General features: G+C 37.9%; 1 long non-coding RNA gene across 1 annotated transcript; it reads right to left on the reverse strand.

Annotated features, from left to right (window-relative positions):
- Positions 1 to 733: 733 nt before the first annotated feature.
- LOC131016452 (uncharacterized) lies at positions 734 to 1,804 on the reverse strand. Its single transcript, XR_009099006.1, has 2 exons — positions 1,501 to 1,804; positions 734 to 925 (listed from the first exon to the last, which is right to left on the reverse strand). It is a non-coding gene; the product is annotated as an uncharacterized LOC131016452 (long non-coding RNA).
- Positions 1,805 to 7,689: the final 5,885 nt, after the last annotated feature.

Below are 7,689 nucleotides of genomic sequence, written 5' to 3' on the forward strand. Positions count from 1 at the left end.
TTTAATATATAAATCTACCATAAATAAAAATAAATGCCCATAAACATATATACACAAATTAATATATAATGAAAAAACCTACATATAATATAATCATATGTGTATATATGTATATGTTGTGCCTAAAAATAACGTCTCTAACAGAAAACTAAAAGAAGGCGGGATGATTTTATTGTATATGTATATGTATATGTATATATTGATTGCAAGAGTTCGTGTTGGGCTAAAGTTATTTATTTTCGGCTTGGCCAATTTCTTGTTGGGCCATGCCTTTTGGAAAGGGTTTGGAGCTGGGTTTTCTCATTTATTAGCTAAGCCCGATTTTATTTAATTATTGAGCTTTGAATTTTTAATAAGCATTGGTCTAGTAATTTTTTTTATATTGGGCTGTAGATTTTCATGAAAAAAGGGATAGTTATTAATTTATTTAATTAGACTCTCATTTGGGTTTAATTAATTATTTGAGAATGATTTCATAATATTATTATTATTATTATCATTATTATGCGCATATATTGTGACGACCCGGCTTCTCCAAGACAAAAAGAAATAGGAAAATAATGAAAAGACTCAATTCAGCGGAATAAACTTGACAATCTACCCGTCAAATTGGGTATTCATAATCCAAAGAGATAAAATGAAATGAGATAAAATGAAAGGCATTAAGAGATGCCAGTCAAATGACAATAATCACACTCAGGATCGCATAAGTTTAGTGTTGTGACTCTGATCATAATCAATGATAGCTTCATTAATAGAAATATGGGTTAAGAGTCCAAGCCCAACGAGATAATATTGTACCACATAATAGAAATTCTCAGTTTAGGAAATTTAAAAGACGAGATGATAAGCTAGTCATTAGCGGAAGCAAAAGACATCGTGGTACCTAGCCTCAGCTCAGCCCCGTCTACATCAACCGATCAACCTGAAAATATTTGAAAATAATTTGGGCTGAATACTAATGTACTCAGTGGGCCTGAGTTTCAAAAATATTTTATGAAATAATCAAGGCAGTTTATCCAATATCACAATCATAACTCATCAAAAGGTTTTGAAACAGAAATCCACTTCTAATCATGATAAAAATTTTCTCATTTAGTGGCGCACCATGTACGTTCGATTGTTACTCGCTTTCTTTCCCCCTTTCACTGGTCTCGGGACGCACCCAGTCAGATCCAGAAATCTGATATTGATCTCGGGACACACTCAGGCAGATCCAATAATCTTAACTGTGCTTCGGATCACCTCCAGGCAAGCACCCATCCTTATAACGTTCTTAATCTGTTAGTGCACGATGGCGAACAACCCATCGAGCCACTAACCTTGTGTACACAATCCTCATTTAACGTGTTAGGCCAAATGAGAATCTCGATCAATGCTTAAACGAGCCTTAAACAATACAGAACGCACATAAAACATTTATATTGGATAAACAAGTATTTTCATGAAATATCAGAGCTTATATAACTCAAGATACATTGTATGTAAAATAAAGCCCACCTCGAAGTGGAGATTCAGTGCTTGCTTTGCTTGATGCTCTAATGCCCTTGGTTACTCGAACCTTAAGAAATGTCGATAGGATGAAGTGTGTGAAGGTTGGCTGAGTCTCAAATCTTGAATCTGAAATCCTTCTTTGCGAGAGTGAATTGTGAGGGATGAATGGAAATCTTAGTTTATAAGATAAAGGAAATGGCAGAGGCTATGCATAGGCGTGGGGTTGCTTGTAAGATAGATTGGCAAGATTTAGAAACAATGTATCAGATTTTGCTAGATATGGGGATAAAGTGGAATATTTGATATTATTGGATTCTTGGATTTCTTGGAAACTATGTTGCACAGGTGCGAGGGGGCGGGTGAGGGAGCGATACGATTCGTGTGCGGGGATACGGATTTTTAAAAATTATAGGGTGCGATTCGTGAAGAATACGTCTGTGTTATATATATATATATATATATATATATATATATATATATATATATATATATCATAAGTAATACATGTCATGATTTAAACATATGATAATTAATTTACTTAAAATATGCACATAATAATAATATTAATGTTATGCAAATTATTCTTTAAATAAATTAATTAAACTAATGATGTCTTATTTAATTAAAAGAAATTGGACACACGCACACACTTAAAAGAAAGAAATACAGCCCATAAATAAAAGGGACAGCCCATAAATAAAAGAGGCCCAGCTAAATTAATTAACGTAACCCTATTTCTTCTCCTTCTCTATCACACGCACACACGCACAGATCTGTTTTTCTCTCTGTTCACGCACACACGCCGGCAATCCCCACAAAATCCACCGCTGCGGCTCCTCCTCCGATGAAGAACCGACGGTCGGCCCTCTCCCTCGCCCCCATCTTCCTCTTCGTCGCCTCTGCTCTATCTCTTTTTCTCTCAAGCAGCAACACGACGACACACACTCACACAAACTGAAAACGACGCCGCTTCTCCCCCTCAATATTTCCGATGAGATTACCGTCGGAGACATCGCCTCCTTCCCCTATATCTCCCTCGCCACAGCCGAATTCGTGAGATTGGCGCACCCGATTTGCGAATTCATTTTTTTTTGGGGAGATTCGCCATGTGGCGAATCCCGTGCGAATCCCACCCGCACCCGCCCCCTACGCGTATCGGATACTGCATTGTGTTGATTTTATGCGAATCCCTGCATCATAGCTTGGAAAGAGAAATATTTCTTGGGAACGAAAAGATGCTCCTGCAGAAATAAAAGATACTCCCTCCGTCCGCCAAAAGTGGACCACTTTTACTATATCGGGCGTCCGCAAAGAGTATACCACTTTCCTTTTATAGAAATGATCCACTTTAATCTTTTATCCTCGCAAATACTCTTTATTTACAAAAAAATCACCCCAAATTCAATCTCAACCACACATCTCATAAAGTGGTGAGACTCTTTCTCCACTACATCAAAATTATCACCAATTTTATTAAATCCCGTGCCCAGCCAAAGTGGTTCACTTTTGGCGGACAGAGGGAGTATCTGAAATTGGGCTTATAAAAATAAGGCCTATATTTATTATGCTTAAAACTTAATAGAAATAAATAATTAATTAAAATATATGATAGATAAAATAAAAAATACTAGTAGTAACATTTCTCATAAAATTTAGCAATGGTTCAAAAAATTTATTGATCCAAATAATATTATCGACCGTAAATTCTATATCAATTTCCTTGATATAATATAATCATCAAATATTGGGCGTGTATCAATAGTATATTTAACTAAAAGGGTCTTCTGTATTCCTTATAGAAAGGTCGGGATACCACATACCTCCCCCCTTAAAAAAAATTCATCCCCGAAATTTACATGTCTTGGTGGTTTAACTCGGGGTATTGAGCTTACATCCTATGGGCTGATTTAATCGAGTATTTTAGTTATTTTTATTTTATTATTTTCGTGGGTTATATTAGGGTGGCTGAAATTGGGCCTTAGTTGAGTCAGTTTTGAGTTTTATACTTTGTTTTGACTAAGGATTTGTTTCCTTATTAGATTAGGGTTTGTTTCAAGTTGTTTTCTTGTTAAACTAGGTTTAGTTTTTGCCTATGTATATGGCTGATATGTAATCCACGAAAATGGAACCTATTTTTTAATCAAAACTGTGAGTTTTATTCTCTCTTGAGAGCTTTTTGAATTCCTCTTGAATATTCCAAGAGAATTCATTTATCAGCGTAACGACGAGTCAACCAACCCTCGTCGGGTGTCATTCATCGTCCCCGAGTTGCTGCGTCAACGTCACGTTGGGGTTTAGGGAATTCAATTCGCCTAAATCATTGTCGTGGGTTAGATTCAGAGGTTTTGGAATCTTCCATAATCTATCGTTCGTTATCAAGTCTTTCGCTAGCGTGTTCGTTTGAATGGTCCGGAAAGGATCGTATCAAGATGATGTTGCAGTGCAAAGTAACACGGATGAAGTAACTCTTCTCGGTGAAGGATGATTTGTCAAATCCCAGCATTTAATGCTTTGTCCTTTGCATTTAATGCGGCGTGTACTAGAAGATATCCTTCTTCTCTATTCGTCTAAGTGATATGTCCTTTAATGCATCTTCAGTCCATCTTTTTGTAGCTTCAGTCCACTGTATTCTTGTGATCCTCAAACAAGCCTTCAGAGAATGTTCCGACTAAAGATTGCTTCTTCATTCTAGTACAAGTCCTTCATTTATTGTTGCAATAACTTCAGGTGAGTTTCAATTGATCAGTGCTTCAGTCGAGGTTCTTCAGTCAGGTCTTCATCAGTCTTCAGTTTTCAAGTTTTACTGCTTCAATCTAACTAGAAAAAGAACTCTAACACTTGAGTTCGAAAATAGCTAGTCTAGAAAATAAAATCTAAGGGTTTTGGGTGATGAGTCCATTTTCGGTAGGTTATTTTTAGGAGGATTTACCTGTTGTGCGTTTGAGTAAAAGTTGAGAGCAATTGTTGAGAAAAGTAAAGACTGTTGTATTAGAAATCACGTAAGTTACATTGTGGTAGGATAGTTTTATTTATAGGGACGTACATATGGGCGAAATGGTAAAATTAGGGTCACAGCCCTGGCCTACACTAAATGAGAGAAGACTCAAAGAATGCGCAAAGACAGCTCTGCCTCATGCTCTTCATTACTCGTAGTAGACGTTGTTCTTCAGCTCAGTCGATGTCAACCCTGCCAGTTTGGTTTCAGCTCATCCCCAACCGCAGCGCTGCACTCTGTTGGATTTGTATACTGAAAGCAAGAACATTTTATGCTTGTATACAATTATTCCTATGTTCACTATTTAATCTCCTATCTGATTGTGTTCATGATTGCATATGTATGTCCTTTATCTCTATATAAGTAGATTATATGGTGTGTTGTAGATCACAGAAGACCATATAATTGGAATAACCTTAAGAGACATAAAATGATCACAGCCGAGATGACTCTAGGACGAGTCATTGGTTTAGGCTGCAGTATAGATGGAAGGAGTTTGTCTTGACTACTTGTCTATACTGGTACGTCATAACGTATTGATAGGATCAGAGTGAGATGTATTCTTCTCTCTGACATAAGTCAAGAATCAAGAGCTCGGTGACTTAATAGAATCTTAATACTAATAAGATTTCAAATATATATGTTGATTCGTATATCACTTTGACTTACTATGGGTGAGAGTTATATAGTAACTTGAGTACTGTGTATCTTGGGTGATAGCGGTGAATATATGATATTTGATTATCTATATTAGTACCCGTATCCGGTATAGGATAATGACATCCCCTTAAGGAGCTCAATAAGATTTATTGCGTTAAACCCTGCAGGTTGATTAAGTTCAGACGCAATAATAAAGTTTGAGTGGTACTACTTAAGGATTACAAAGAGATTAATTAATTTAAGCTGTCAGAGCTCTAATTAATTAATGGATGTCGGATATTTTAAATACGGGGATTTAATAAGTCTAAATACAAGCCCCGACTCATCACTGGCAATAAAGGGGTAAGTCAGTATTGATTCTCTAGTGGAATGAATTAATACTTATGAATTAATTATGATCTGGGCTGATCACAGAAATTAATTCATTAGAGGCCCATCTTTATTCCTTGTATCTGGTCCCTGGACTGGCCCAAAGTCTCCTATGCCCTAGCAGGAGAATTTTGCCTATCACAGTTCTTGTGTCCTAGGATTGTATTTTGTCTTTAAATACAGTTGTCTGCTCTCAGAAAAATACACACGCTATTTAGGTTTTTCGAGAGAGCAGCAGAGGGGCGCAACTTGAGAAGGCCGATTCTCTCTTGGGAACTTTCACAGCTCGTTGTCCATCCAACAGTGAAAGCTGAGCGGGATACAGTTCAGAAGGTCAGAGCTGGAGTCTTTCAACTCAATCATCGACAGCCTCTGCATACAATTCTCAATTAAGTAATTCTAACTCCTATGTGCAGCACTTAAATTCATAGGAGCATGTTAAAAATTATTAAGCACTTAATAATTTTTAAAGTGCTTAAAAATTATTCTAGACCTCCACATGCAGTCCCTAGACAAAGTGATTGACGATGTGAGTAAACGTCCACCCGCGTGGCTTACTTCATATTTGTTCTTTCATAAGTTTGTCAGATGAGGTTTCTATAAAAAATATTTATATCCATTAAAGTAGTGGGAGTTATGCAGTAAACGTCCACCCGCGTGGCTTACTTGTATGACTTTCACGAGTACTTTAGAGAATGGAATTAAATAAGATAACCAAGAAATTAAATTGAAAGCGGCATGGTCCGAGTGAGTATGTCAATTTCGAGAATTTAATTATGAAGGTTAAACTGTGGTCATTGCTTAGATGTCATATCAAGTACAATGTACAACTCCCCGCGGAGTCCCTTCTTGATTATGATATGGTCTAGTTAAGGTCCAACTATTAATTTCCTTTGTCAAAAGGTTAAGTTGACATGGATGAAAATTAAACGACTAGGTAAATAGTCTGGTTGATGAGTTTATGTGTAAACGTCCACACGCGTGGCTTGCATATAAGATTCTTTGGGCAGTTGGAGGTTTCAATCAATATTGTTTTATCAAAAGGTTACAATATTATTGTTACGAATTATGTGCTTCATGTTCTTACATGTTTATTTGTTTACCTTCAGATATGTCTATGTCTCCTATTATATCGATTCTTGCAAACAATCCTCTCACCGGTCCGAACTATGTTGAATGAAAATGACATATTATGTATATTCTTGACGCTGAGGAACACAGTTTTGTGCTTACTACTCCACGTCCCGCGGCCCTTACTGATGAGTCGACTGATGTGGAACGAGAGGCGCATAAAAGGTGGCACAAGTCAAATAATATGGCCAAGTGCTATATTATGATGACTATGTCACAAACCTTGCAACTCCAGCATCAGGTCATGAATGACGCGGCTGACATCATGTTGAACCTCACTGAGGTTTATGGGGAGTCCGAGAGATCTGCTCGCTTTAACATAATGGGATAAATCTTAGCATGTAAGATGAGCGAGGGCAGTTCTGTACACGAGCATGTCATGCATATGATAAATCTTTTTGATAGGCTCGAGTTGCTCGGAGGAGGTATCGAAGGGGATGTCAAAGTCTATATCATCCTGAATACTCTCCCCAAGACTTTTGAGAACTTCCGTCACAATGCCATTATGAGTAAGGCCAACTATACTCTTAACGAGTTGTTGAATGCTCTAGTTATGGCAGAGGGAGTCATGGGCAATGGGAAAGAGGTACTTGTTGCTGCCAAGGGATCTGCTTCTTCGTCGAAAGGCGGGAAAAAAAAGTGGCAAGGTCCGAAGGGCAAGGGAGGCAAGGAAGCAAGTGGGAGTAGCAAAGTGGGTGGCCCTACCGGCGGCGTGAAGAAGCCAACGGGAAAGGGAAAGTGTTTCAAGTGCGGCAAGACTGGGCATTGGAAGAAAGATTGTCCGGTGCTCAAGGCAAAGGGACAAGGTAAGTCACAAGTTTTAGTAACTGAGACATGTTTAGCTCCGTTTTCTACTCATTCTTGGGTAGTGGATACGGGGGCAACTGACCATGTTTGTTACACCTTGCAGGGCTTCAAGCCGACAAGGGAGCTGGGAAGTGATGAGATCACCATCTCCATGGGCAACGCGTCGAAGGTCGTAGCTGTTGCAATTGGAGATTTATCTTTATGTTTTGGTGATGACATTTTAGTTTTGAGAG

The sequence above is a fragment of the Salvia miltiorrhiza genome, chromosome 3 (assembly GCF_028751815.1).
Source record: "Salvia miltiorrhiza cultivar Shanhuang (shh) chromosome 3, IMPLAD_Smil_shh, whole genome shotgun sequence".
In the NCBI taxonomy this organism is placed as follows: Eukaryota; Viridiplantae; Streptophyta; class Magnoliopsida; order Lamiales; family Lamiaceae; genus Salvia; species Salvia miltiorrhiza.